Genomic DNA, 22,030 nt, shown 5'->3' on the forward strand with positions numbered 1-22,030 from the left:
CTCCTAGAATGCACAGGGGTTCCAATTCTCCACATCCTCACAATTACTTATTTTCTGTTCTTTTGATATATTTTCTGTTCCTAATGGGTGAGAAGTGTGCTCTGTTATTTTTAATGCTTTATGGCTTCTTCTGCTTCCTTGTAGTTTCTGCTTCCTCATAATTTTAGTCCGTGTTTGAACGCTTGAGGGCTCTGGTCCAAGTTTTACAACAGCGATTCCCACTCCCACCTGGCCCCTTTCCTCTAAGACAGAGAGAATCTGATTGGCTGAACACACCTTGCAGTACCAAGCCATACATCATAGGCTACTGGCCAATAAATGGGTTGACAGTCCTTGGGTCAGTGGACCACCAACTAAGACCAGGAAGAGGAGGGTCACTGTGGCCACGTACATGGCTTTCTGGGGAGGACCTCCCCAGGTTATCTTCCCTTAGGAGGGGCCATGGGAGTGAGTCACAATCAACATGTCCACCGTACGAGGAGAAAGATGCTGGGGGTTAAGGTGCATCTCACCTAAGTTGTCAGATGGAGGAAACTGGCCCCCTGCACATGTCATCTCTTATCTAGAAGCTTCTCTCTCTCTCTTTACCCTCTGGGGTCTTCAGTAAGCACACCCAGGTCATTCTCACTTTCATTGGCTCTCAACCATGGTGCTGCATTTTAATAGAACATTCTTGAGAATAAAAATCCCTTTAATGCCCAAAGAAATGGAACCATTCTAGTGGAAAGACTGGTCCACAGGTTGCTAGCCATCCTGTCTAGCGACTACTCCTTCATTGAATAAGGCTGAGAAGAAAATTTGTTCAAATCATCATTCTCTCCAGTCTTGAACCATGGGCCAATGCTGAGGATGGACTTGTAACTTCTTGTTTTAGCTGTAAGATGCTGTTTTTTCACATTTTATGAGAAAGCTTGTGGAAAACCTGTCTGTGTTGAGAGCTAGCCACTGGGTAGTTCTGTTTTTCCTGAGTTTATGGACATGAACTTTTGTGATTGTCCAGGTTTTCCTTTGAGTGTTGGGAAGCTTAAAGCAAACTGATTTTCTACTGCGACGGGCTGAACTGTGGTGCCCCCTGCCCCCATTGTCCCGTCAAATTCACGGGTTGAATCCCTAACTCCCAGGACCTCAGAATGTGACTGTATTTGGAGACAAAGCCTTTAGAAAGGTAATGAAGCTAAAATGAGGTCATTAGTTTGGGTCTTAATCCCATACAACTGGTGTCCTTATAATAAGAGAAAATTTGGATACAGATGCACAGAGGAAAGACTATGTAAAGATACAAGATACGAGGAGAAGATAGCCATCTAGAAGCTAAGGAAAGAGGCCTTAGATGGAACCAACCCTGTCAACACATTGATCTTGTACTTCTAGCCTCTAGGACTGTCAGAAAATAAATTTCTGTTGTTTAAACCACCCAGTCAGTGTACTTCGTTATGACAACCCTTGCAGACTAGTATACCTACCCCAAACCATCGTTTAGATATTTATGTTTGCATTTGGTTTTTTCGCTCTGCACTTAGTTTCTTTTTTTTTGCATCTTTATTGGAGTATAATTGCTTTACAATGGTGTGTTAGTTTCTGCTTTATAACTAAGTGAATCAGTTATACATATATCCCCATACCTCTTCCCTCTTGTGTCTCCCTCCCTCCCACCCTCCCTATCCCACCCCTCTAGATGGTCACAAAACACTGAGCTGATCTCCCTGTGCTATGCAGCTGCTTCCCAGTAGCTATCTATTTTACATTTGATAGTGTATATATGTCCATGTCACTCTCTCACTTTGTCCCAGCTTACCCTTGCCCCTCCCCGTGTCCTCAAGTCCATTCTCTAGTAGGTCTGCATCTTTATTCCTGTCTTGCCCCTAGGTTCTTCGTGACCTTTTTTTTCTCTTCTTCTTAGATTGCATATATATGTGTTGGCATACGGTATTTGTCTTTCTCTTTCTGACTAACTTCACTCTGTATGACAGACTCTAGGTCCATCCACCTCACTACAAATAACTCAGTTTCATTCCTTTTTATGGCTGAGTAATATTCCATTGTATATATGTGCCACATCTTCTTTAGCCATTCATCTGTTGATGGACACTTAGGTTGCTTCCATGTCCTGGTATTGTAAATAGAGCTGCAGTGAACATTGTGGTACATGACTCTTTTTTAGAGCTTTTTTTTTTTTGCGGCACACGGGCCTCTCACTGTTGTGGCCTCTCCCGTTGCGGAGCACAGGCTCCGGACACGCAGACCCAGCAGCCATGGCCCACAGGCCCAGCCGCTCCGAGGCATGTGGGATCCTCCCGGACCAGGGCATGAACCCGTGTCCCGTACATCGGCAGGCGGGCTCTCAACCACTGCGCCACCAGGGAAGCCCCATGACTCTTTTTGAATGATGGTTTTCTCAGGGTATATGCCCAGTAATGGGATTGCTGGGTCATATGGTAGTTCTATTTTTAGTTTTTTAAGGAACATCCATACTATTCTCCATAGTGGCTGTATCAATTTACATTCCCACCAACAGCGCAAGAGTGTTCCCTTTTCTCCACACCCTCTCCAGCATTTATTGTTTGTAGATATTTTGATGATGGCCATTCTGACTGGTGTGAGATGATATATCTCATTGTAGTTTTGATTTGCATTTCTCTAATGATTAATGATGTTGAGCATTCTCTCATGTGTTTGTTGGCAATCTGTATATCTTCTTTGGAGAAATGTGTATTTAGGTCTTCTGCCCATTTTTGGATTGGGTTGTTTGTTTTTTTGGCTGCTTGTAAATTTTGGAGATTAATCCTTTGTCAGTTGCTTCATTTGCAAATATTTTCTCCCATTCTGAGGGTTGTCTTTTAGCCTTGTTTATGGTTTCCTTTGCTGTGCAAAAGCTTTTAAGTTTCATTAGGTCTCATTTGTTTATATTTGTTTTTATTTCCATTTCTCTAGGAGGTGGGTCAAAAAGGATCTTGCAGTGATTTATGTCATGGAGTGTTCTGTCTATGTTTTCCTCTAAGAGTTTAATAGTGTCTGGCCTTACATTTAGGTCTTTAATCCATTTTGAGTTTATTTTTGTGTATGGTGTTAGGGAGTGTTCTAATTTCATCCTTTTACATGTAGCGGTCCAGTTTTCCCAGCACGACTTATTGAAGAGGCTGTCTTTTCTCCACTGTATATTCTTGCCTCCTTTATCAAAGATAAGGTGACCATATGTGCATGGGTTTATCTCTGGGCTTTCTATCCTGTTCCATTGATCTATATTTCTGTTTTTGTGCCAGTACCATACTGTCTTGATTACTGTAGCTTTGTAGTATAGTCTGAAGTCAGGGAGCCTGATTCCTCCAGCTCCATTTTTCTTTCTCAAGATTGCTTTGGCTGTTTGGGGTCTTTTTTATTTCCATACAAATTGTGAGATTTTTTGTTCCAGTTCTGTGAAAAATGCCAGTGGTAGTTTGATAGGGATTGCATTGAATCTGTAGATTGCTTTGGGTAGTAGAGTCACTTTCACAATGTTGATTCTTCCATTCCAAGAACATGGTATATCTCTCCATCTATTTGTATCATCTTTAATTTCTTTCATCAGTGTCTTATAATTTTCTGCATACAGGTCTTGTGTCTCCTTAGGTAGGTTTATTCCTAGATATTTTATTCTTTTTGTTGCAATGGTAAATAGGAGTGTTTTCTTAATTTCACTTTCAGATTTTTCATCATTGGTGTATAGGAATGCAAGAGATTTCTGTGCATTAATTTTGTATCCTGCTACTTTACCAAATTCATTCATTAGCTCTAGGAGTTTTCTGGTAGCATCTTTAGGATTCTCTATGTATAGTATCATGTCATCTGCAAACAGTGACAGTTTTACTTCTTTTCTGATTTGGATTCCTTTTATTTCTTTTTCTTCTCTGATTGCTGTGGCTAAAACTTCCAAAACTATGTTGAATAAGAGTGGTGAGAGTGGGCAACCTTGTTTTGTTCCTGATCTTAGTGGAAATGGTTTCAGTTTTTCACCACTGAGAACGATGTTGGTTGTGGGTTTGTCATATATGGCCTTTATTATGTTGAGGAAAGTTCCCTCTATGCCTACTTTCTGGAGAGTTTTTATCATAACTGGGTGTTGAATTTTGTCGAAAGCTTTCTCTGCATCTATTGAGATGATCATATGGTTTTTCTCCTTCAATTTGTTAATATGGTGTATCACATTGATTGATTTGTGAATATTGAAGAATCCTTGCATTACTGGGATAAACCCCACTTGGTCATGGTGTATGATCTTTTTAATGTGCTGTTGGATTCTGTTTGCCAGTATTTTGTTGAGGATTTTTGCATCTATATTCATCAGTGATATTGGCCTGTAGTTTTCTTTGTTTGTGACATCTTTGTCTGGTTTTGGCATCAGGGTGATGGTGGCCTCGTAGAATGAGTTTGCGAGTGTTCCTCTCTCTGCTATATTTTGGAAGAGTTTGAGAAGGATAGGTGTTAGTTCTTCTCTAAATGTTTGATAGAATTCGCCTGTGAAGCCATCTGGTCCTGGGCTTTTGTTTGTTGGAAGATTTTTAATCACACTTTCAATTTCAGTGCTTGTGATTGTTCTGTTCACATTTTCTATTTATTCCTGGTTCAGTCTCAGAAGGTTGTGCATTTCTAAGAATTTGTCCATTTCTTCTAGCTTGTCCATTTTTTTGGCATATAGTTGCTTGTAGTAATCTCTCATGATCCTTTGTATTTCTGCAGGGTCAGTTGTTACTTCTCCTTTTTCGTTTCTAATTCTATTGATTTGAGTCTTCTCCCTTTTTTTCTTGATGAGTCTGGCTAATGGTTTATCAATTTTGTTTGTCTTCTTAAAGAGCCAGGTTTTAGTTTTATTGATCTTTGCTATCGTTTCCTTCATTTCTTTTTCCTTTATTTCTTATCTGATTTTTATGATTTCTTTCCTTTTGCTAACTTTGAGGTTTTTTCATTCTTCTTTCTCTAATTGCTTTAGGTGTAAGGTTAGGTTGTTTATCTGAGATGTTTCTTGTTTCTTGAGGTAGAATTGTATTGCTATAAACTTCCCTCTTAGAACTGCTTTTGCTGCATCCCATAGGTTTTGGGTCGTCATGTTTTCATTGTCATTTGTTTCTAGGTATTTTTTGATTTCCTGTTTGATTTCTTCAGTGATCTCTTGGTTATTAAGTAGTGTATTGTTTAACCTCCGTGTGTTTGTATTTTTTACAGATTTTTTCCTGTAATTGATATCTAGTCTCATAGCATTGTGGTCGGAAAAGATACTTGATACGATTTCAATTTTCTTAAATTTACCAAGGCTTGATTTGTGACCCAAGATATGATCTATCCTGGAGAATGTCCCATGAGCACTTGAGAAGAAAGTGTACTCTGTTGTTTTTGGATGGAATGTCCTAAAAATATCAATTAAGTCCATCTTGTTTAATGTATCATTTAAAGCTTGTGTTTCCTTATTTATTTTCATTTTGGATGATCTGTTCCTTAGTTTCATTTTATGTCTCCCACACTTGCATTTTCTCCTTTTACCTATTTTTAACTAATGCTGTTTGATTGTGTTTTAGTATCCTTTTAAGCTTTCTGGATTCAGGTACAGTAAAAATAACTTTTAAAAATTATTCAAATGGTACCTACTGGCCATCTCTGGTGTTTAAGACTCTGTCCTGGGTACCAGGGAGATCCATAATGGCAGACTGGGATGCACCTAGTAGTGTGACTGTTGTTAATAAGATCTTAAAAAATACCGGCTATTATTGCCAGGTACAAGCTGCTGTTAGCTTTTGCTGTGTAACAAACAACTCCCAAATTTATTGGCTTAAAATAGCAAACATTTATTGTATCTCATGATTCTGTGGGTTGAGTGAGCTGTTCTTCTGGTCTGAGCCAGCTCAGTTATGGCTGAATGGTCTGGTTTGGCCTTTTTTCCATGTCTGGTTTTTCAGGTGGAAGGCTGAGATGGCTGGTGTCTCTCCCCACACAGTCCCTCATCCCCCAGGATGCCAGCCTGCCCTTGTTATGTGGTGGCTAATGGATTCCCAGCAGCAGGAGAAGGCAAGCCCCAGTACACACACCATCAGATCTCTGATGGTGTCACATTTTCTAATGTCCCATTGGCCAAAGCAAGTCACTTCACAAAGCCCGGATCAAAGGATGGAGAAATCAACTCCAAGTTCTGATGGGAAGATATGCTATGTCACGTGGCAAGGGGGTGGTAGGTGTGATAAGAAATGTATTTGGTGTTTGTCCCAGTTCCTGGCACAGAGCTCGTCATACCCTTGGAACTCCTGAGTCATAAGAGTTGGCTTTGTCATTCATGAGAAGTTTCTCTTGAGCTTGTGCTAGTGATGACTTAGGGTGGGGCCCCAGGATGGGGCTGGTCACCAGAAAAACCTAGTGATTAGAGGGTTGGAAATTTCAGCTCCACCCATCAAGCTCTGGGAAGCAGCAATGCCTGCCTGACTTTGTCATTAGGATGAGGTCCTTATGGGAAAATGGAAGTAGACAGGCTTTAGAAAGTTACCTGGCCAGAAAAACACACGGAGGGAAGTTCCTTTCCCTTTCCCTTTCCCAGACAACAAAACAGCTTTAACCCTGATCTTTAAGTTCCACTCTTTCTTTCTTTTCTTTTCTTTTTTTAATTTTTAAATGGTCTTTTTGTCCTTTCCTGGCCTTCCCTTTCCTTAGGGAATCACTTTCCACATGTATTTCTCCTCACCTCTTGGTGGACTTCACCCACTGGCTACTTCTTCCCTCCTCTTTGGGCCTCAGTGCTGCCTTTCTGCAGTATTTCTTCCATGGCCCCTCTTCACCCCCTCGCTTTTCTTCCAGATCTCTTCCTGTTTCCTAATGCCACTCTTAGCCTGGGCTTTCTTCTGAATTTGAACACCAAGAGGCATCAGCGGTGACCGGCAACAATGAGGCCTAAGAAAACAGGTCATTTGAGCCGGGAGAGACGTCAGTGAAACCACTTTAGTACTTGATTGGCCTTTTGTTAAGAGAATAGTGACTCTAAATTTAAGCTGGGCCCGAGAGACACTGGTCCCTTTTTAGAGTGGACAGAGTTGGAATGGCAGGTACCCAAAGGGCAGCATTGAGAGCTGAAACTGGGTGTGCCACAGGCCTGGATTACCGGGAGGTCTGAGAGACATCCATGCAGGAGCGGGCCAGGCACCAGCTGAGAGTTCAGCGGCCCTAGGAAGGACAAGCAAAGTGCGGCCCGACCGGAGGCCAGGTGGATCTAGTTGGTGGTGAGGTCATGCTGGGGGAAGCTACCGAGAGCAGCAACCTGGCCAGATGAAAGTCCGGAGTTGAGGGGCACCTGGGAAAGAGGCTGAGTAAGATGTTTAAGAGGAGCCTGGAAGAGCATTCAGATGTAGAGCCGGACCAGGCTGGGGACACGCCAACACGGTGAGTTGCACTATAGTTTGTCAATTACATCTCTGCCTAATTTTATCTTGAGGTTGGAGTCTCTGCCAGCCACGGAAGGTTAAAATAATAAGAACAGACAGGAGATCTGGGAGTAGGACGGGCAAAGAGGTTAAAAAAGGCAAGAAAGATGGAAGGAAGACAAGGATGAGAAATTTCTGTTTCTTAATGAGTAGATTAGATGATTGGGGAGTAATTCAATAGCTTGTTTTATTAAGTGGCTCTGACTGCGTGGAATCTAGACACACACACATATATATATATATATCTAGAATCTAGACAGATTCTGTATTCCATATATCTGTCTAGAGTCTAGATATATATATCTGGACTCTGAGGATGTCAGCAAAACATAGTCCTGTTTTTACCTTCCTTTGGTAAGAAGGGATCGTTTGGTTTGTTTGCCTTTTAATCACTGAGTACATGGAAATGCGATAGTAATTTTGGGACACACAGATTTTCATGTCGATTAATAGCAAGATCAGTTTCCAAAGGAAAGAAACTCCAGTGCATTTCCGGACTGTGTAGGGGTCTCCAGGAGAGCGACTGCAGAAATATCATTGCATTCTCCGTTACGGAATTCTAGAGAGGCTTGTTCTCAGGGTCTACGAGCTCATTTCACCAGAGAGGTGGTGATGTTCTTTATGCTTTAAAAGCAAGATGGCTCCTTCTAGGGAGTGAGTGAAACCGGGTATAAATCCAGAGGCACTTCATCAACAGCTGCAAAATGATAAGATTCAAGTCCGTTAACATCTTTGAAATCATGAGATTGTGTTTGGGAACGTCCATCTATGCCAATAAATCTTGTTTGCACTTCTTGTGAACAAGGTGCCCACTCCCAAGACTGTCTCCATTATCAAACACCACGCACAGCAGTATCACCTGCTTCTGGTTTTATTTGTTCCCTTTTGCTAAAGCATTAGTGAGGTTGCATGAGATGGTGGCTAAGAAAATGGATTCTGGGGCAAACCACCTGGATTCAGACCCCAGCTCATCTACTTACTAGACATAAGTTATGTAACCTTTCTGTGCCTCAGGCCCCCCATCTGTAAAATGGGGGTTCATGATAGTCCTACCTCAGGACAGTATGTGGAAACAAACATTAATATGTCAGTGCCTGGCATATAGTAAGGGCTCAATTCATGGATGAGTTATTCTTGGCTGACTATCACAGTTTGACATCACTAAGCGTCAGGGTCAGTTAAAGCCGATGGACCCAAGAGAACAGCCGGGAGTAAACCCAAGGCGGACCCTGCACATTGCCTGACGGCGAATGAGATAACAACCAAAGAGCACGACCGGCATTAGTAATCTCAATTTCTTTGCAGAAATAGAAACTTCAATTCTGTGATGTCCCTGCTGGCACAGTGGATAAGACTCCGCACTCCCAGGGCAGGGAGTTCCAGGTTTGATCCCTAGTCAGGGAACTGGATCCCACATGCATGCCGCTACTAAAAGTTAGCATGCCACAACTAAAGAACCCTCATGCCACAACTAAGGGCCACACATGCCGCAACAAAGGAGCTGGCGAGCTGCAACTAAGGAGCACTGGCGCCACAGCTAAGGAGCCTGCCTGCGGCAACTAAGACCTGGTGCAACCAAATAAATACATAAATAACTTCAATTCTATAGAAAGAGAATATGGTATAGAGAATGCTATAAGAAGATAATATGGTGACATGCTCTACCCAGTTTTATTCTTAGGGAGAGACAGGGATGTCTGTTTTCCAGTTTGATTTTTCTTACTAAATATGATTTTATTTCTTAAAACTGTCCCTACCAGTAACTAAAGATGGTGGGGCTGGGGATAGAGGGGAAGGAAGCAAAACATTGGGAACTGGCTTTAAAGACTTTCATTCCCTGTGTCCTCTGGAAGTTTAATGGGAATGTAAAAAAATTGAATCGAAGCCTTGTCATTTAACTTAAGTAGAAAAGTGAGTTTCTTTGGGTTAGAAACTATCGCACCACAAACAATATAAAGTATTCTATTGTGTTTTCATTACTTGAAACAGCTTCATGTGAAAAGAATTCTAAAAATTCAAATAGGGCTACAGTCTAAGAAGTCATATCATATGATCCATACCACCATATACATGAGTTTTTTGTACTAGCGTGTAGAGCAATGTAGAACAGATATGAAAGCAGTTCACTAACTAAACATTTCCTGCCCTAATAATTTTTCATTTCTTTAGAAATTTTTATTTAGATATAATTCATGTAAGTTAAATGTACAGATATTAGGCGTCTGATTCAACAAGCTTTGAGAATAGCATACACTTTGGTAATCACCACTCAAAATAAGATATGGAACATTTTTAATCATACCAGGAATTTCCCTCAAGCTTTCTCCAGTTCTGACTTTTTTATAGATTACATATAGAGATTAGTTTTATCTTTACTTGGATTTCCTATGAACGGAGTCAAAGTGTATGTGCTCCCTTGATTTTAGCTTCTTTTGTTTGACATACTGTATTTGGGAATCATCCGTGTTGTTGCATATATCAATAGTTCATTCTTTTTTTATTGTTGAATAGTATTTCATTGTATAAATGTGACATATTTAGTTCTAGCAATATTTATTATAAAAACTTTTCTTTCTTCATTGATTTACTTTGGCATCTTTGTGGAAAATCAATGGACTGTCTATGTGTCAGTCTACCAATCAACTCTCTGTTTCATTCAATTGATTTATATGTATATCTTCATGTCAATTCTCTACTGCCTTGACTTCTGTAGGTTTATAATATACCTTGAAGTCACATAGTGTAAGTCCCCTGAGTTTGTATTTCTTTTTCCAAATCATTTTGGATATTCTAGATCCTTTTGGAATCAGCTCATTTATTTCTTAAAAAAAAGCCTCCTGGAAATTTTTACAGTGATTGTGTTAAACAAATACATAATTTTAGGGAAACTAGACATCTTAACAGTTTTGAGTCTTCCAGTCAATGAACATGAAAATATTCCATTTAGTTAGGTCTCTTTCATTTTTTCTTAGGAATGCTTTGTAGTTTTTACATATAGGTTTTATACATCTTTCAGTAGATTTATGTCTTGGTATTTGAACTTTGGAATGACATTATAAATGGTGCTGATTTTTTAAAAAATTTATTTTGTTGAAGTGTAGCTGATTGACAAGTTTGTGTTCATTTCTGCTGTACAGCAAAGTGATTCAGTTATACATATATATATTGTTTCTCACAATATTGCCTCTTCGATCCCTGGTCACCATGGGGAACTGTGTGAGGGGTGTGGAGCGCCATGGCTGGTGCAAAAACACGAACCCAGCCTCTGCAGAGGGCAGCTTGCCCACGGTGCCATATGACATGGGCCACAAGCTGAGTTAGAAGGCTGCGTGGTGCACCCCTGAGGTGCTCCCTGCTACTTGGGGAGTACATCCAGTTCACAAGCCCACAAACTACGCAAAGCCCCCTACACAGATACAGATGACACCAGGACTGGAATTACATAGTGACCCCCCAAACAAAACAAACCCAACCACAGGCAGTAAAAGCCTGAGGTAACAATCCCAGAGGGCATGGCTCCAGGACTGCACGGGGTTCCCCTGCACACGGCTGATTACAGAATCATAAAGAGACGCTTGTAAAACAAAGCCTGTTGTGCTTCAGCGCAGACTCAACTTGGCAAACCTGCTGCTGTATCTGATTTCACTGAGGGAGGAGGGAGTCCTTGAGAAATGGGCTTGAGATGATTCAGTCGGACTCCATCCATCCTCTGCACATTCCTCCCATTGCAATCCATCGCGATGTTTTTATGATTATTTAAGTGTCCTATATGATGACCTTTACCCTTCACACCTTAGACACGTAGAGGTGAGGAGAGTACTTTATAACTCCTGGTGACATTCCAAGAAAGTGTCACTCACCAGTACCAGCACTATCCTGGAATTTCCAGTCTGCAGAATGGAATTTGGCAGGGTCCTTCCACATCAATCAGGGCACCTGGACGTAATGGTATGTTCTTCAGCTCCAAAAGGCATTCCATTCCAAGAATCTCCATCTTTTCAGTCTGCGGTTGGGTTTGAAGCTCACTCCTTCACGGTTGGAAGCCTTCCAACCCAAAGGCCTGCTCTGAACCCTGGGGTCCATAACCTTCAAAGTGGAGTGAGATGACATCACTAGTGGGAAGCAGCCGCATAGCACAGGGAGATCAGCTCGGTGCTTTGTGACCACCTAGAGGGGTGGGATAGGGAGGGTGGGAGGGAGGGAGACGCAAGAGGGAGGAGACATGGGGATATATGTGTATGTATAACTGATTCACTTTGTTATACAGCAGAAACTAACGCACCATTGTAAAGCAATTATACTCCAATAAAGATGTTAAAAAAAACAAAAAAAACCACTGAGGCACCATGCTGCTGGGATCTTTTATGCCACTCTGAACACCACTGACCATGTTGTAGACAAAGAACAGAGCAGAAACAACAGTTAGCAAACCTTCGTATTACACTGAATAAGCTCTCCATGATAAGAGATACGGGAGAAGGTTTTAAAAGCACTTTAATTATACTACCTTGCATAATATTAACCACACTCGACATAATTACTTTCTTTAATATACTGCAGTAAGGGAGCTATAGCGACTATGCTGTGCATTTCTGTTCTCTGAATGGCTTATTTTTCCAACTTGAATTGTTTCTGAACTGGGTCAGTAATATCATCGTTTTCACAAAACCCTTGAGAATATGCAGCTTTCTACACAGAGCCATTAAAATACATGATGGGGCTTCCCTGGTGGCGCAGTGGTTGAGAGTCCGCCTGCCGATGCAGGGGACACGGGTTCGTGCCCCGGTCCGGGAAGATCCCACATGCCGCGGAGCGGCTGGGCCTGTGAGCCATGGCCGCTGAGCCTGCGCGTCCGGAGCCTGTGCTCCACAATGGGAGGGGCCACAGTAGTGAGAGGCCCGCGTACCGCAAAAAACAAACAAAAAAACATGGTGAACAGTAGGTGTATTCTCTAGAAGCTTTCATCTTAAATGTTTTGTCTTTCAGCATCTCCCTTTTCTACTTTATATTGTTAAATATACAGAAAAAGAAGAGAATGTAGTGTAATGAACAACCATGTATTCACCATCCAGGTTTAACAATTGTTAGTATTATACCACGTTGTGGTAATCTGTTGTGTTGTTTTTGTAATTCAAAAGAAATTACAGACATTACTACAATAACAGTAATGACACTACATTACTATGTATGTTAGTAAACACTCTACAAAATAAGAATATATTCCGCCATGGCCTGTATCACATTTGCTGTCTTCACTGGCAAACCGTTAGCCCCTGTTACTTCCTGTACACTGGCGGTTAGAGCTTAAGGATTGGTTAATTTCAGGTTAAACATTTTTTGCCAAGAAACCTTCACTGTTGGTGCTGTGTACTTCATATGGTATCACATCAGGCTAGGTCACCCCACTCTTAGTGATGTGAAGTTCGATTCCTGGGTTATGCGGGTGCCCACGGATCTCTCTCTCCATTATAAAGTTATCTGTTCACTCTTGCGACTAATAAGTCATCTGTGGATTATTAGTTTCCCTATCAACTCTTCCCTGAATACTTCTATCATCCATCAACGATCGTTGACTGAATCAATTATTTCATTCAAGGTTATAAAATGGTGGTTTTCTAATTTGATCACTTATTTGATATTTATTAGCTTGCATCATTTCATAATGAAGAGTCTTTCTCAAAATTAGGGCTATTTTATAACCCTGATGTAGGGCCCAACACTTTCCCTTTAGTTACCAATTTTTAGAATAAGTCGGCTTAATATCCGGAAATTTTGAAATAAAATATTTCATGGCCCTTATATTGTAAATGCCATGTTATTTGTAGTTTACTGATATAAATGGCTTTAGCATATTCATATAATTTCAGTCTTTAATTTCAGGTCTATATGACAACAGAGCACTGGTAAATTCGAAATCACTTAATTCAGCAATAAAAAAAGTCAAATTGATTAATTGAGTAAGTTGATTGGTTACTGGATTCAAATGGCAGTCAGTTCCATAAAATGTCTTGTCCGGTAGCATCACAGTGACATAGTCTCAGTGTCCGTAAAGGAATAATAGGGAAGGGATGTTTGTGAGAAGAGGAAAGGGGTGTAGAAAGATGGATTCTCGCCCATAGTTTCACGTATTGGGATTTTGAAATTTTGCGTTGTCATCAGTCAAAAGCATCTGCGTGGCCACTATGTTCAAATCCCCCCACCCATGCCAGGGGCCCTAGGGGAGCCCCAAAGGGAGTCCAGAGCACAGACCGCCCATTAGAGGAGTCCCACGGTGGGTGGCAAGGCCTGAGACTTTGTGCCTCCTTCTTATGAGCCATTGGCTGGGGGAGCACCAAGAACAGTGTGACCTCGGCTTGCAAGGCCAGGCAGTGAGGTCTTTCTTGCAGGGGTTCAGAGCAGTGCATCCCAAGTCATACACACGCACAGAGGACCCTTCGTCTATCTCACCAGCCCCGTTCCTACCACCCCGTGCTCCATCCAGCCCAGGCTGCCTGCGGTTCCTTGGAGTGGCCGAGTTCCCTCTTGGGTCCAAGTGGGCTCACCTCTCCACCTGGCCAAATCCCACTTGCCCCTCAATATTCGATATTCTATTGCCCCTCATTAGAGCTCCAGGGTCCTCTAGTCCTAGAAGCATTTCCTAGTTGCCTTAACCCAAGGCCTCTCACTCTACCATAATTACAGGTTTTCTCACTTGCCTCCCCTACTAGACTGTGAACTCATGTGAAAAGCAGGAAATCTTATTTCTTTCCGAATGTCTCCTGCCTAGCATGGACCTGCCACATAGTAGGTGCTAAGTAAACGTCCCCTGAGTGAAACAAATGGATGGGAAACAAAAATGAGTGACTTAGGCTTATCCTAAGGAGTGCACTGATTTCCCTCCTTCCCTCCTCCATAAATGAAATGGCTGAGTGGATTTTGCTCAAACCATCCTGAGTACAATACACCTGGGATTGGGGTGCATGAGGCCTGGGCAATTTCAGGCTCAGAGGAAGAAAATAGCTTGCATATTAAGAAGAGCCAAGAAGGGACTTCCCGGGTGGTCCAGTGGTTAAGACACTGCACTTCCATTGCAGGGGGCACAGGTTCAGTCCCTGGTTGGGGAACTAAGATCCTGCATGCCACACGGTGAGGCCAAAAAAAAAAAGAATAGCCAAGGTTGTGGAACTAGAGAAGGGAGACCCGGAGGGGACTGGCTGGAAACTGTTCTCAGTTAACAAAAATGCTTTCACCAAGAGCATTGTAATAAAGAGCTAAGTTATTAAAGCTCAGACAAATATACAGACCCTCTCACCTCCGTCCCCCCAAATGAGAGTGCTCATGTGATCCTGCTATGATTAAGGAATGCCCATGAGTTAAACGCTTCGGAATACGCGAATAGACATAAATCAGCAGTTTGCCGGCTTCGAATGCAGCATTCTTCAACATCCATTAATCTGCGGCTGGCTCATCTTGAAACCCCTGGGCCCCTCTGGGCTTCTCTATCTCTTAATTGAAGCGGTGTGCCTTGGAGAATTATTGCCTTCCTACACCAACTTTCCCTTCCAAGGGTGGATTGCAAAACAAACACGGAAGAAAGAACTGGATTCAATTTCTAGGCAAGAACTGCATGTGTCTGTATGGACGCGCACGCCCTCAAAGTTCCAACTTGAGGCAGGGCAGGCCTCTCCGATCAGGTCTCCTAATTGTTGGTGGATACGAGATGTCAGGCTGTCTCTCCAGGCTGACTGTGAGGTATTATGCAGTTGATGAAATCCAGGGCTGCAGATCAATTCACAATGGGATGAAGATGTGCTCTGGAAAATGTAGCTCCAGCATCTTTAATGTCCGCCTTTCCTTTCATCCCAAACTTGCCACTCCTGGGAGCTTTAGAGTTTGTAGTCAGCCGGGTGGCTGCAAGCACCTCCTTCTCCCCGCTGGCAGACAGATGTCTTCCGGCCTCCGCGCCCTTCAACGGGAGCGCCCTGATTTATAATCCTGAAGCAAGCGAACAGGGCCTGCTGAGGCCAGACCGTCACCTGGTTTTTGGAATGAATTTGGAGAGGAACGCGGAGCCTGTAGGGAAGGGGCTACCTCATTTAAGTTTGTGCTGTGTGGTTGTGCAAATAAGAAAGTGCTTGGGCATGTGGCAGCCTGCTGGTGCCCACATTTGGAAGGGAAGGCACCAAGGCCGTCTAAATCATGCAGAGAGCAGCTGCACGGGGTGTCTCATAAACTGTAACGGCCAGAGTTTATGCATATGTGCTGCTGGGACCGTGCGGCCCCAGGAGCCCAACTCGGAGGGCAGAGTCACTGCGAATGTCCAATTTCAATTAAATGGAAAAAAAAAAAAAGCTTCGGTAAAAAGCTGCAAAGGAGAAATTGTTTGGTTATGCCATGATTTGTGTTTATAGTGTTGAATGATATTTAACTAAGTTCCAAGTCAAAGACCTCTTAAGTTCTCAATTTCTATTTATTTATTTATTTATTTTGGCCACGCTGCGCAGCATGTGGGATATTAGCTCCCTGACCAGGGATTGAACCCGCGCCCCCTGCATTGGAAGCGCGGAGTCTTAACCACTGGACCACCGGGGAAGTCTAAGTTATCAATTTTTTAAAGTCATATTTATTTGCTTAACAAAGAGCAAACACTTCTAAAGCACCCACCGTGAGTCTAAGTGCTTAACAAATATTAACTCGCATCTTCTTTCTAACAATCTGATGAGGTAGGTACTCCTGTTTCCTTTCTTGTATACCTGATTGAAAGTAATGGTCGTGTTATTAAGTACATATGATATCTCCTGTATGTGTGTTAAAATTCCTCTGACAAGCTGGTTTAAGTATTTCATACCAAATTACTAACTAATAGACCTGGTACAGTCAGTGATAGAAATGAGACTGACTAGTCCTCTCAGGTATGATGGCTATAAAATGAGACACACTAATCTGATCAAAGGTCTCCTAATAATTTCCCTGAGACTGACGGTTTCAGGTTTCAGTGGTTTTCAAATACCTTATAAAATCAGACTAGACTGAAGAATAACTGTAAAAAGGAAAAAAGAACCCTAGAAAGCCCACTCCAGAGTTGAAACTGGGATTGACCATGGTGACCAGGGTCTTTTTTTTTTTTTTGCGGTACGCGGGCCTCTCACTGTTGTGGCCTCTCCCGTTGCGGAGCACAGGCTCTGGACGCGTAGGCTCGGCGGCCATGGCTCACGGGCCCAGCCTCTCCGCGGCATGTGGGATCTTCCTGGACCGGGGCACGAACCCATGTCCCCTGCATCGGCAGGCGGACTCTCAACCACTGCGCCACCAGGGAAGCCCATGACCAGCGTCTTTAATCAGCTCCTGGCTGCTTGTGACTCTGCTCTTTGGCTCTTCAGAATTCCCCTTGGTCCTGAGCAGCTGCAGCAGGGAGATGAGGGCATTTAGTTACAGGATCAGCTGTAAAACAAAGAACAACTGCTTTGAAAGAGTCCACAGTGCTGTTTACAGGAAGGGTCAAACTGTTAAGTGTGCTGTGCTTTCTGAAAACTCAGGACCCCTGCACTTCAATAGCTCCCTGGGCAGGGGAGGGGTGTGGTTTGGACATGCTTTGGGGTACGCTGGAGCCTGCCCAGTCCAGTCTGTGAACATCTCGTCCCTCCCCTGCATTCAGGGACTTTAAGCTGGGAGCTTGACATCAGCCCTGGTGGAAATATTTACACCATGGAAATTGGCAAACGCTATAGCAGAGCTGCTTTGCCACTCCCAGAACTGGCTGACCAGCACAGCACCAGGGAAGGAGGTCTGAAACTTATGGATCCTTCCAACAAAGCATATGAAAAGACTTTTTTAAAGAAAGAGGCACTGGGAAAAATGGAAACCATGGCACTCTAAGAAGATTACAGGGTTGCTTCTGAAGAACCAACGGCCCTGGTGTTCCGAACAGCCACCTTTCCAAAGAACCAGGCAGAGAATCTGGTGACCTTGTGCCTGTCCCCACAAGCCTCAGGGAGAGGCAGAGAGAGAGAGACAAACCGCTTACCCGCCTGCTACCTCAGATCCATCCTTGCCCACTTTTATGCAGATGCTGGGCATCACCAGTTGCTGCTCTAAACCTCTGTTCCCACTTGACTTGCCATGATTCTGAGAACAGCAAAAGAAGCTCTTTTGTAACTTGTTTCAATTAGAGGAAAATATTGAGGCAACTGTGTTCATTTCCTATTGCTGCTGTAATAAATTACCAGAAAGTGCCTTAAAAGAAGACCAATTTATTATTTTACGGTTCTAGAGGTCAGAGATGGGTCTGGTTGGGCTAAAATCCCGGTGTTGGCAGGGTTGCATTCCTTTCTGGAGGCTATAGGGTAGAATCCATTTCTTTTGCCTTTTCCAGCCTCTAGCTTTCTTTCCGCCTGCATCCTTGGCTCTATCATCACCAACACTGGCAATGGACAGTAAAGTCTGTCACATCACATCCCTCTGACACTGACCATCTGCCTCCGTCTTCTACATTTAAGGACCCTTGAGATTACATTGTGCCCACCCAGATAATCCACACTAATCTTTTTTTTTTAATTAGGAAAAGCGTATTTTATTTTACTATTTTTTTAACTTTTTATTTTATATTGGAGTATAGTTTATTAACAATGTTGTGTTAGTTTCAGGTGTACAGCAAAGTGATTCAGTTATACATACACATGTATCTTTTCTTTTTCCAAATCTTTTCCCAATTAGGTTGTTACATAGTATTGAGCAGAGTTCCCTGTGCTGTACAGTAGGTCCTTGTTGGTTATCCATTTTAAATATAGCAATGTGTACAAGGCAATCCGCACTAATCTTGTTATATTATAAGGTCAGCTTGTTAGCAACCTTAACTAACACTTGCCACGTGACATGACATGTTCATAGGGTCTGGAGGTTAGGACGTGGACGTCTTTGGTGGGAAATTATCTTGCCTGTCATAGCAACACATGCCACCGATGTCTTCAGTGAAACAGCCTGGAAATGACTCTAGAATTACGTCTATCTTTTTTATGGAGGGACGTAACCGAAGTCACTACAACCCAGCCTCTCTCCTCAGTGATGACCAAGGAAATGCGGGGTGAAACCACATCTGTCCTAGATACTGGGAACAGATTTTTCTGGTAGTTCTGTAGTCCTAAGGACCACAATCAGAGTGTTCTCCTTCCCCAAATGATTATTGTATCCAAACTCCTTTAAATCGTGTCCTTAGTTCCTAGCTCTGCTTGGCTTGGGTACAGCTGGAAGTTCTTGGACACCTGCCACCCTTGGTCACGTGTTAAAGCCCCACACAGAGCAAGCATACCTAACTTGGAGAATCAGGCATTCTTCTTGACACATAACACGGACTGTGTAACGCAAGGTTCGTATATGAATGCAGGAAAGAACTGTGCTGACCTTGGGGGACTTGGAGGTGGACCTGGACTCCTCCTTTGGAGTCAGACTTTCTTCTCAAGGAGGCAGTTTCCAACCTGCTTCGTCTTTGGCATTTCCAAGGACCCCAAAAACAGGGTGGCGCTGGCTGGAGAGGAGGGACGTCAGACTTAAGAAACACAGCTTTCAGTTCATCAAATGTGCTTTCCCAGGACTTGCCTGGCGGTCCAGTGCTTAAGACTCCGTGCTTCCACTGTAGGGGTCACGGGTTTGATCCCCTGGTCAGGGAGCTAAGATTCCACGGGCCGCGCGGGCCCGGACAAAAGATTTAAAAAAAAAAAAGTGCTCTCTCACCAGGGAAGGGGAACATTTCCTTGGAGTCTGGGGAATCGGAATTGAGCCAACGCCTGTCTCTCAATTACATAATTCAAGGGCGGTGTATTAGCACCGAGGAGAGGGCGTGGATTTCAGGATGATTAGCGCCACTGCTCTGGGATAGGTCCCCAAGGAGACCCAGCCCAACAAATTGCTGAACCTATTTGGGTTTGCAGAGCCCTGTCACCCATGATGAGGCCTCCTCCCCAAACCCCCAAACCACCCTGTGAGCCAGCATTTTCTAATAATCATTTCCTACATAAAATCAACAAGGGGAAAAATTCCTCTTCAAGCACATGTCTAGATGATTAGATTTCTCTTTGACAGAGAATGATCAGTGACGGCCCCATGGCTCCTGAGACTGTAGACGTTGTAAACCTCTGATTAATGGGGTAAGACAGTTTGTTGATATTCATGGAATTCAATATTCTAACCTCAGACCCATGTTTACAGCACATTGACTTGGAACTTTGAAAAAATCCCTGCTTTTTTTTCTGTTTGGTTATTAGGAGAGGGCTCTAGAGCAAGGAAACCAGGCCAAGATGTCTGGTTGGGGAGCCTAAATGAGACCATATATTTTATGTGGTGATTTAGAATTTAAAATCCACACAGACATAGAAAACAAACTTATGGTTACCAAAGGGGAAAGGTGGGGGGAGGGATAAATTAGGAATTTGGGATTAACAGATATACACTACTATTTAGTAAGTAGATAAACAACAAGGACCTACTCTATGGCACAGGGAACTATATTCAATATCTTATAATAACCTATAATGGAAAAGAATCTAAAAAAATATATATATATATAAACTTTGCTGTACACCTGAAACATTGTAAATCAACTTCAGTTTAGAAATAAATTTTAAAAATTAATTAAAAAATTAAAATCCAAATTATGCCTGGAGATACACAATATTTTTCCTATTGTACCTGCAGCCGGGCCTGATGAAACCAAACGTGCCCTGTGATGAACTTTTCAAAGCAGTGTGGCACTTTTTTCCCTCTAACAAGTGATAGGGAATGTAACCCATGTATCCCAGGCTGCAATCGTTTATTTTTTTCTTTACTTCTTTTTTTTTTTTTAAAGTGAGTAAAACACAGAGCTCTTCATGAAATCCAACTCCCCTGAAGAATGATAACATTTCATTCTGCATTTGTGCAGCCCCCAAGTTCATGGTTAGATGAAGGTGACCACTTTCATTCTCATCATCTTGTTATGGCTTCTAAATCATGCTGTGTTATTATTTGTCCCATTTTGCAGAGGAGCTAAATGAAGAACAGGACGAATAGCTTACCCCAAATTACCCATGAAGCCAGGGTTATTAGCATTCCCGGGCCAGTGGGCTCACCGCAAAACTACACTGCTTGACAGATAGACATCGTGGGGAGAGCAAGCTAAGTCTCCATCCTACATGATCCCTGTTTACTCACCAGGCAGGAAAGAAGCCAGGTGTAATTTGTTCATGCAAAAAGAATGGGCAGTGGTCATTTGAATATTTTAGAGATAAGAGAGAAAGCATTTCTTTAGAGGTTACTGAAAATTATTTTTTTTAAGCAAAACTGATGAATAAATTATAAACACAAGGTGACACGTGGGTTGGAAGCTGTCCGCTATGGAGAATTGGTGGGGTTTACGATAGGGAGGAAAATGGGCCCTTTTCCGCAGGAATGCTTCAGAAGACGTTTTATGTTTTTAGAACCGGGAAGTGGGAGTAAGTTTAGAATTCAGCTGAAGGATGAACCAGAGGATAATTATGAAGTGGGTGAAGTTTATCTTTGTGCTTTTCCCATTTCCCCTGGGGTCCCACCTCCTTGCTATAGCCTATTCCTGTCCTTGTGTCCTCCTGGTGACTCATGTCGGCTAAAAAGGCCCCAAGATGCAGGCCATTGTCTCAGATGTACATCCCCACCAGCATCAAATATTATCCATCCTAGTCCTACCACAGACTTTGTTTCCCTGCAGGAAAATGGATGGGGGTAGATTAATCAGAGAAAGGATCCTTATGAATACATTAGCTGGATGGTATGTCACCTCTCATACATGATCATGATGACAGTAATCACAATGTCATTTTTCACTGCATTTTCATTCATCAAGAGATTTGAGAGTATCATGGAAGGATTGCAAAGAAAATGAAAAAATAATATTCCGCTTCTGCCATTCAAAACAGGATTTTGCAGCAAAACCGTAAACTTGAAAGTCAGGCATTTTTGAGAGAAAGGATCTCCTTGATTCTCTTTTATCCACTGGCATACCAAAAGCCCGGCATGGAAGACTAAACCATAGAGTTTTATATTCAGGAGGAAGGAGAGAGTGGTATCTGCTCCTTCCAGCCCTGGACGAGTGTGGGACGCAGGCTGCCAGCAGAAGGAAGAGTTAGTGGTGAGATGTGTGGGTCCCAACCCACCTCTCCTGGCAGAGACCCAGAGAGGGAAGTGCATTTGCTAAGTCGAAGGGAACTCAGAAGGCAGAGGAGGGGTTTGTGCTATGCTCTTTACTTGGGGGACATCCCTCTGCTGGGTGGTTCCTCACAAACACAGAGGGCCCTTGAGGAGCCAGGAGGATGGAAGGGCATCGTCTAGCAGAGTCTAGTGGCACCAGGCTCGCACTGTGGTGGGAGCCAAGTGACCTGCATCGTAGGGTGCCCAGAGGCAGACGGAGGCCATGGCAGAATCCCAGAGGGTTCCCTGCCCTCTTCCAAGCCGTGGGACTGGCCACCTGGTCCTGACTGGTCAAGAAGGACTAGCCGGGCTTCCCTGGTGGCGCAGTGATTGAGAGTCCGCCTGCCGATGCAGGGGACGCGGGTTCGTGTCCTGGTCCGGGAGGATCCCACATGCCGCGGAGTGGCTGGGCCCGTGAGCCACGGCCG

This window comes from Delphinapterus leucas, chromosome 4, assembly GCF_059928025.1.
Source record: "Delphinapterus leucas isolate spDelLeu-1000000601 "Yukka" chromosome 4, BTC_Dleu_Yukka2, whole genome shotgun sequence".
NCBI classification, from domain to species: domain Eukaryota; kingdom Metazoa; phylum Chordata; class Mammalia; order Artiodactyla; family Monodontidae; genus Delphinapterus; species Delphinapterus leucas.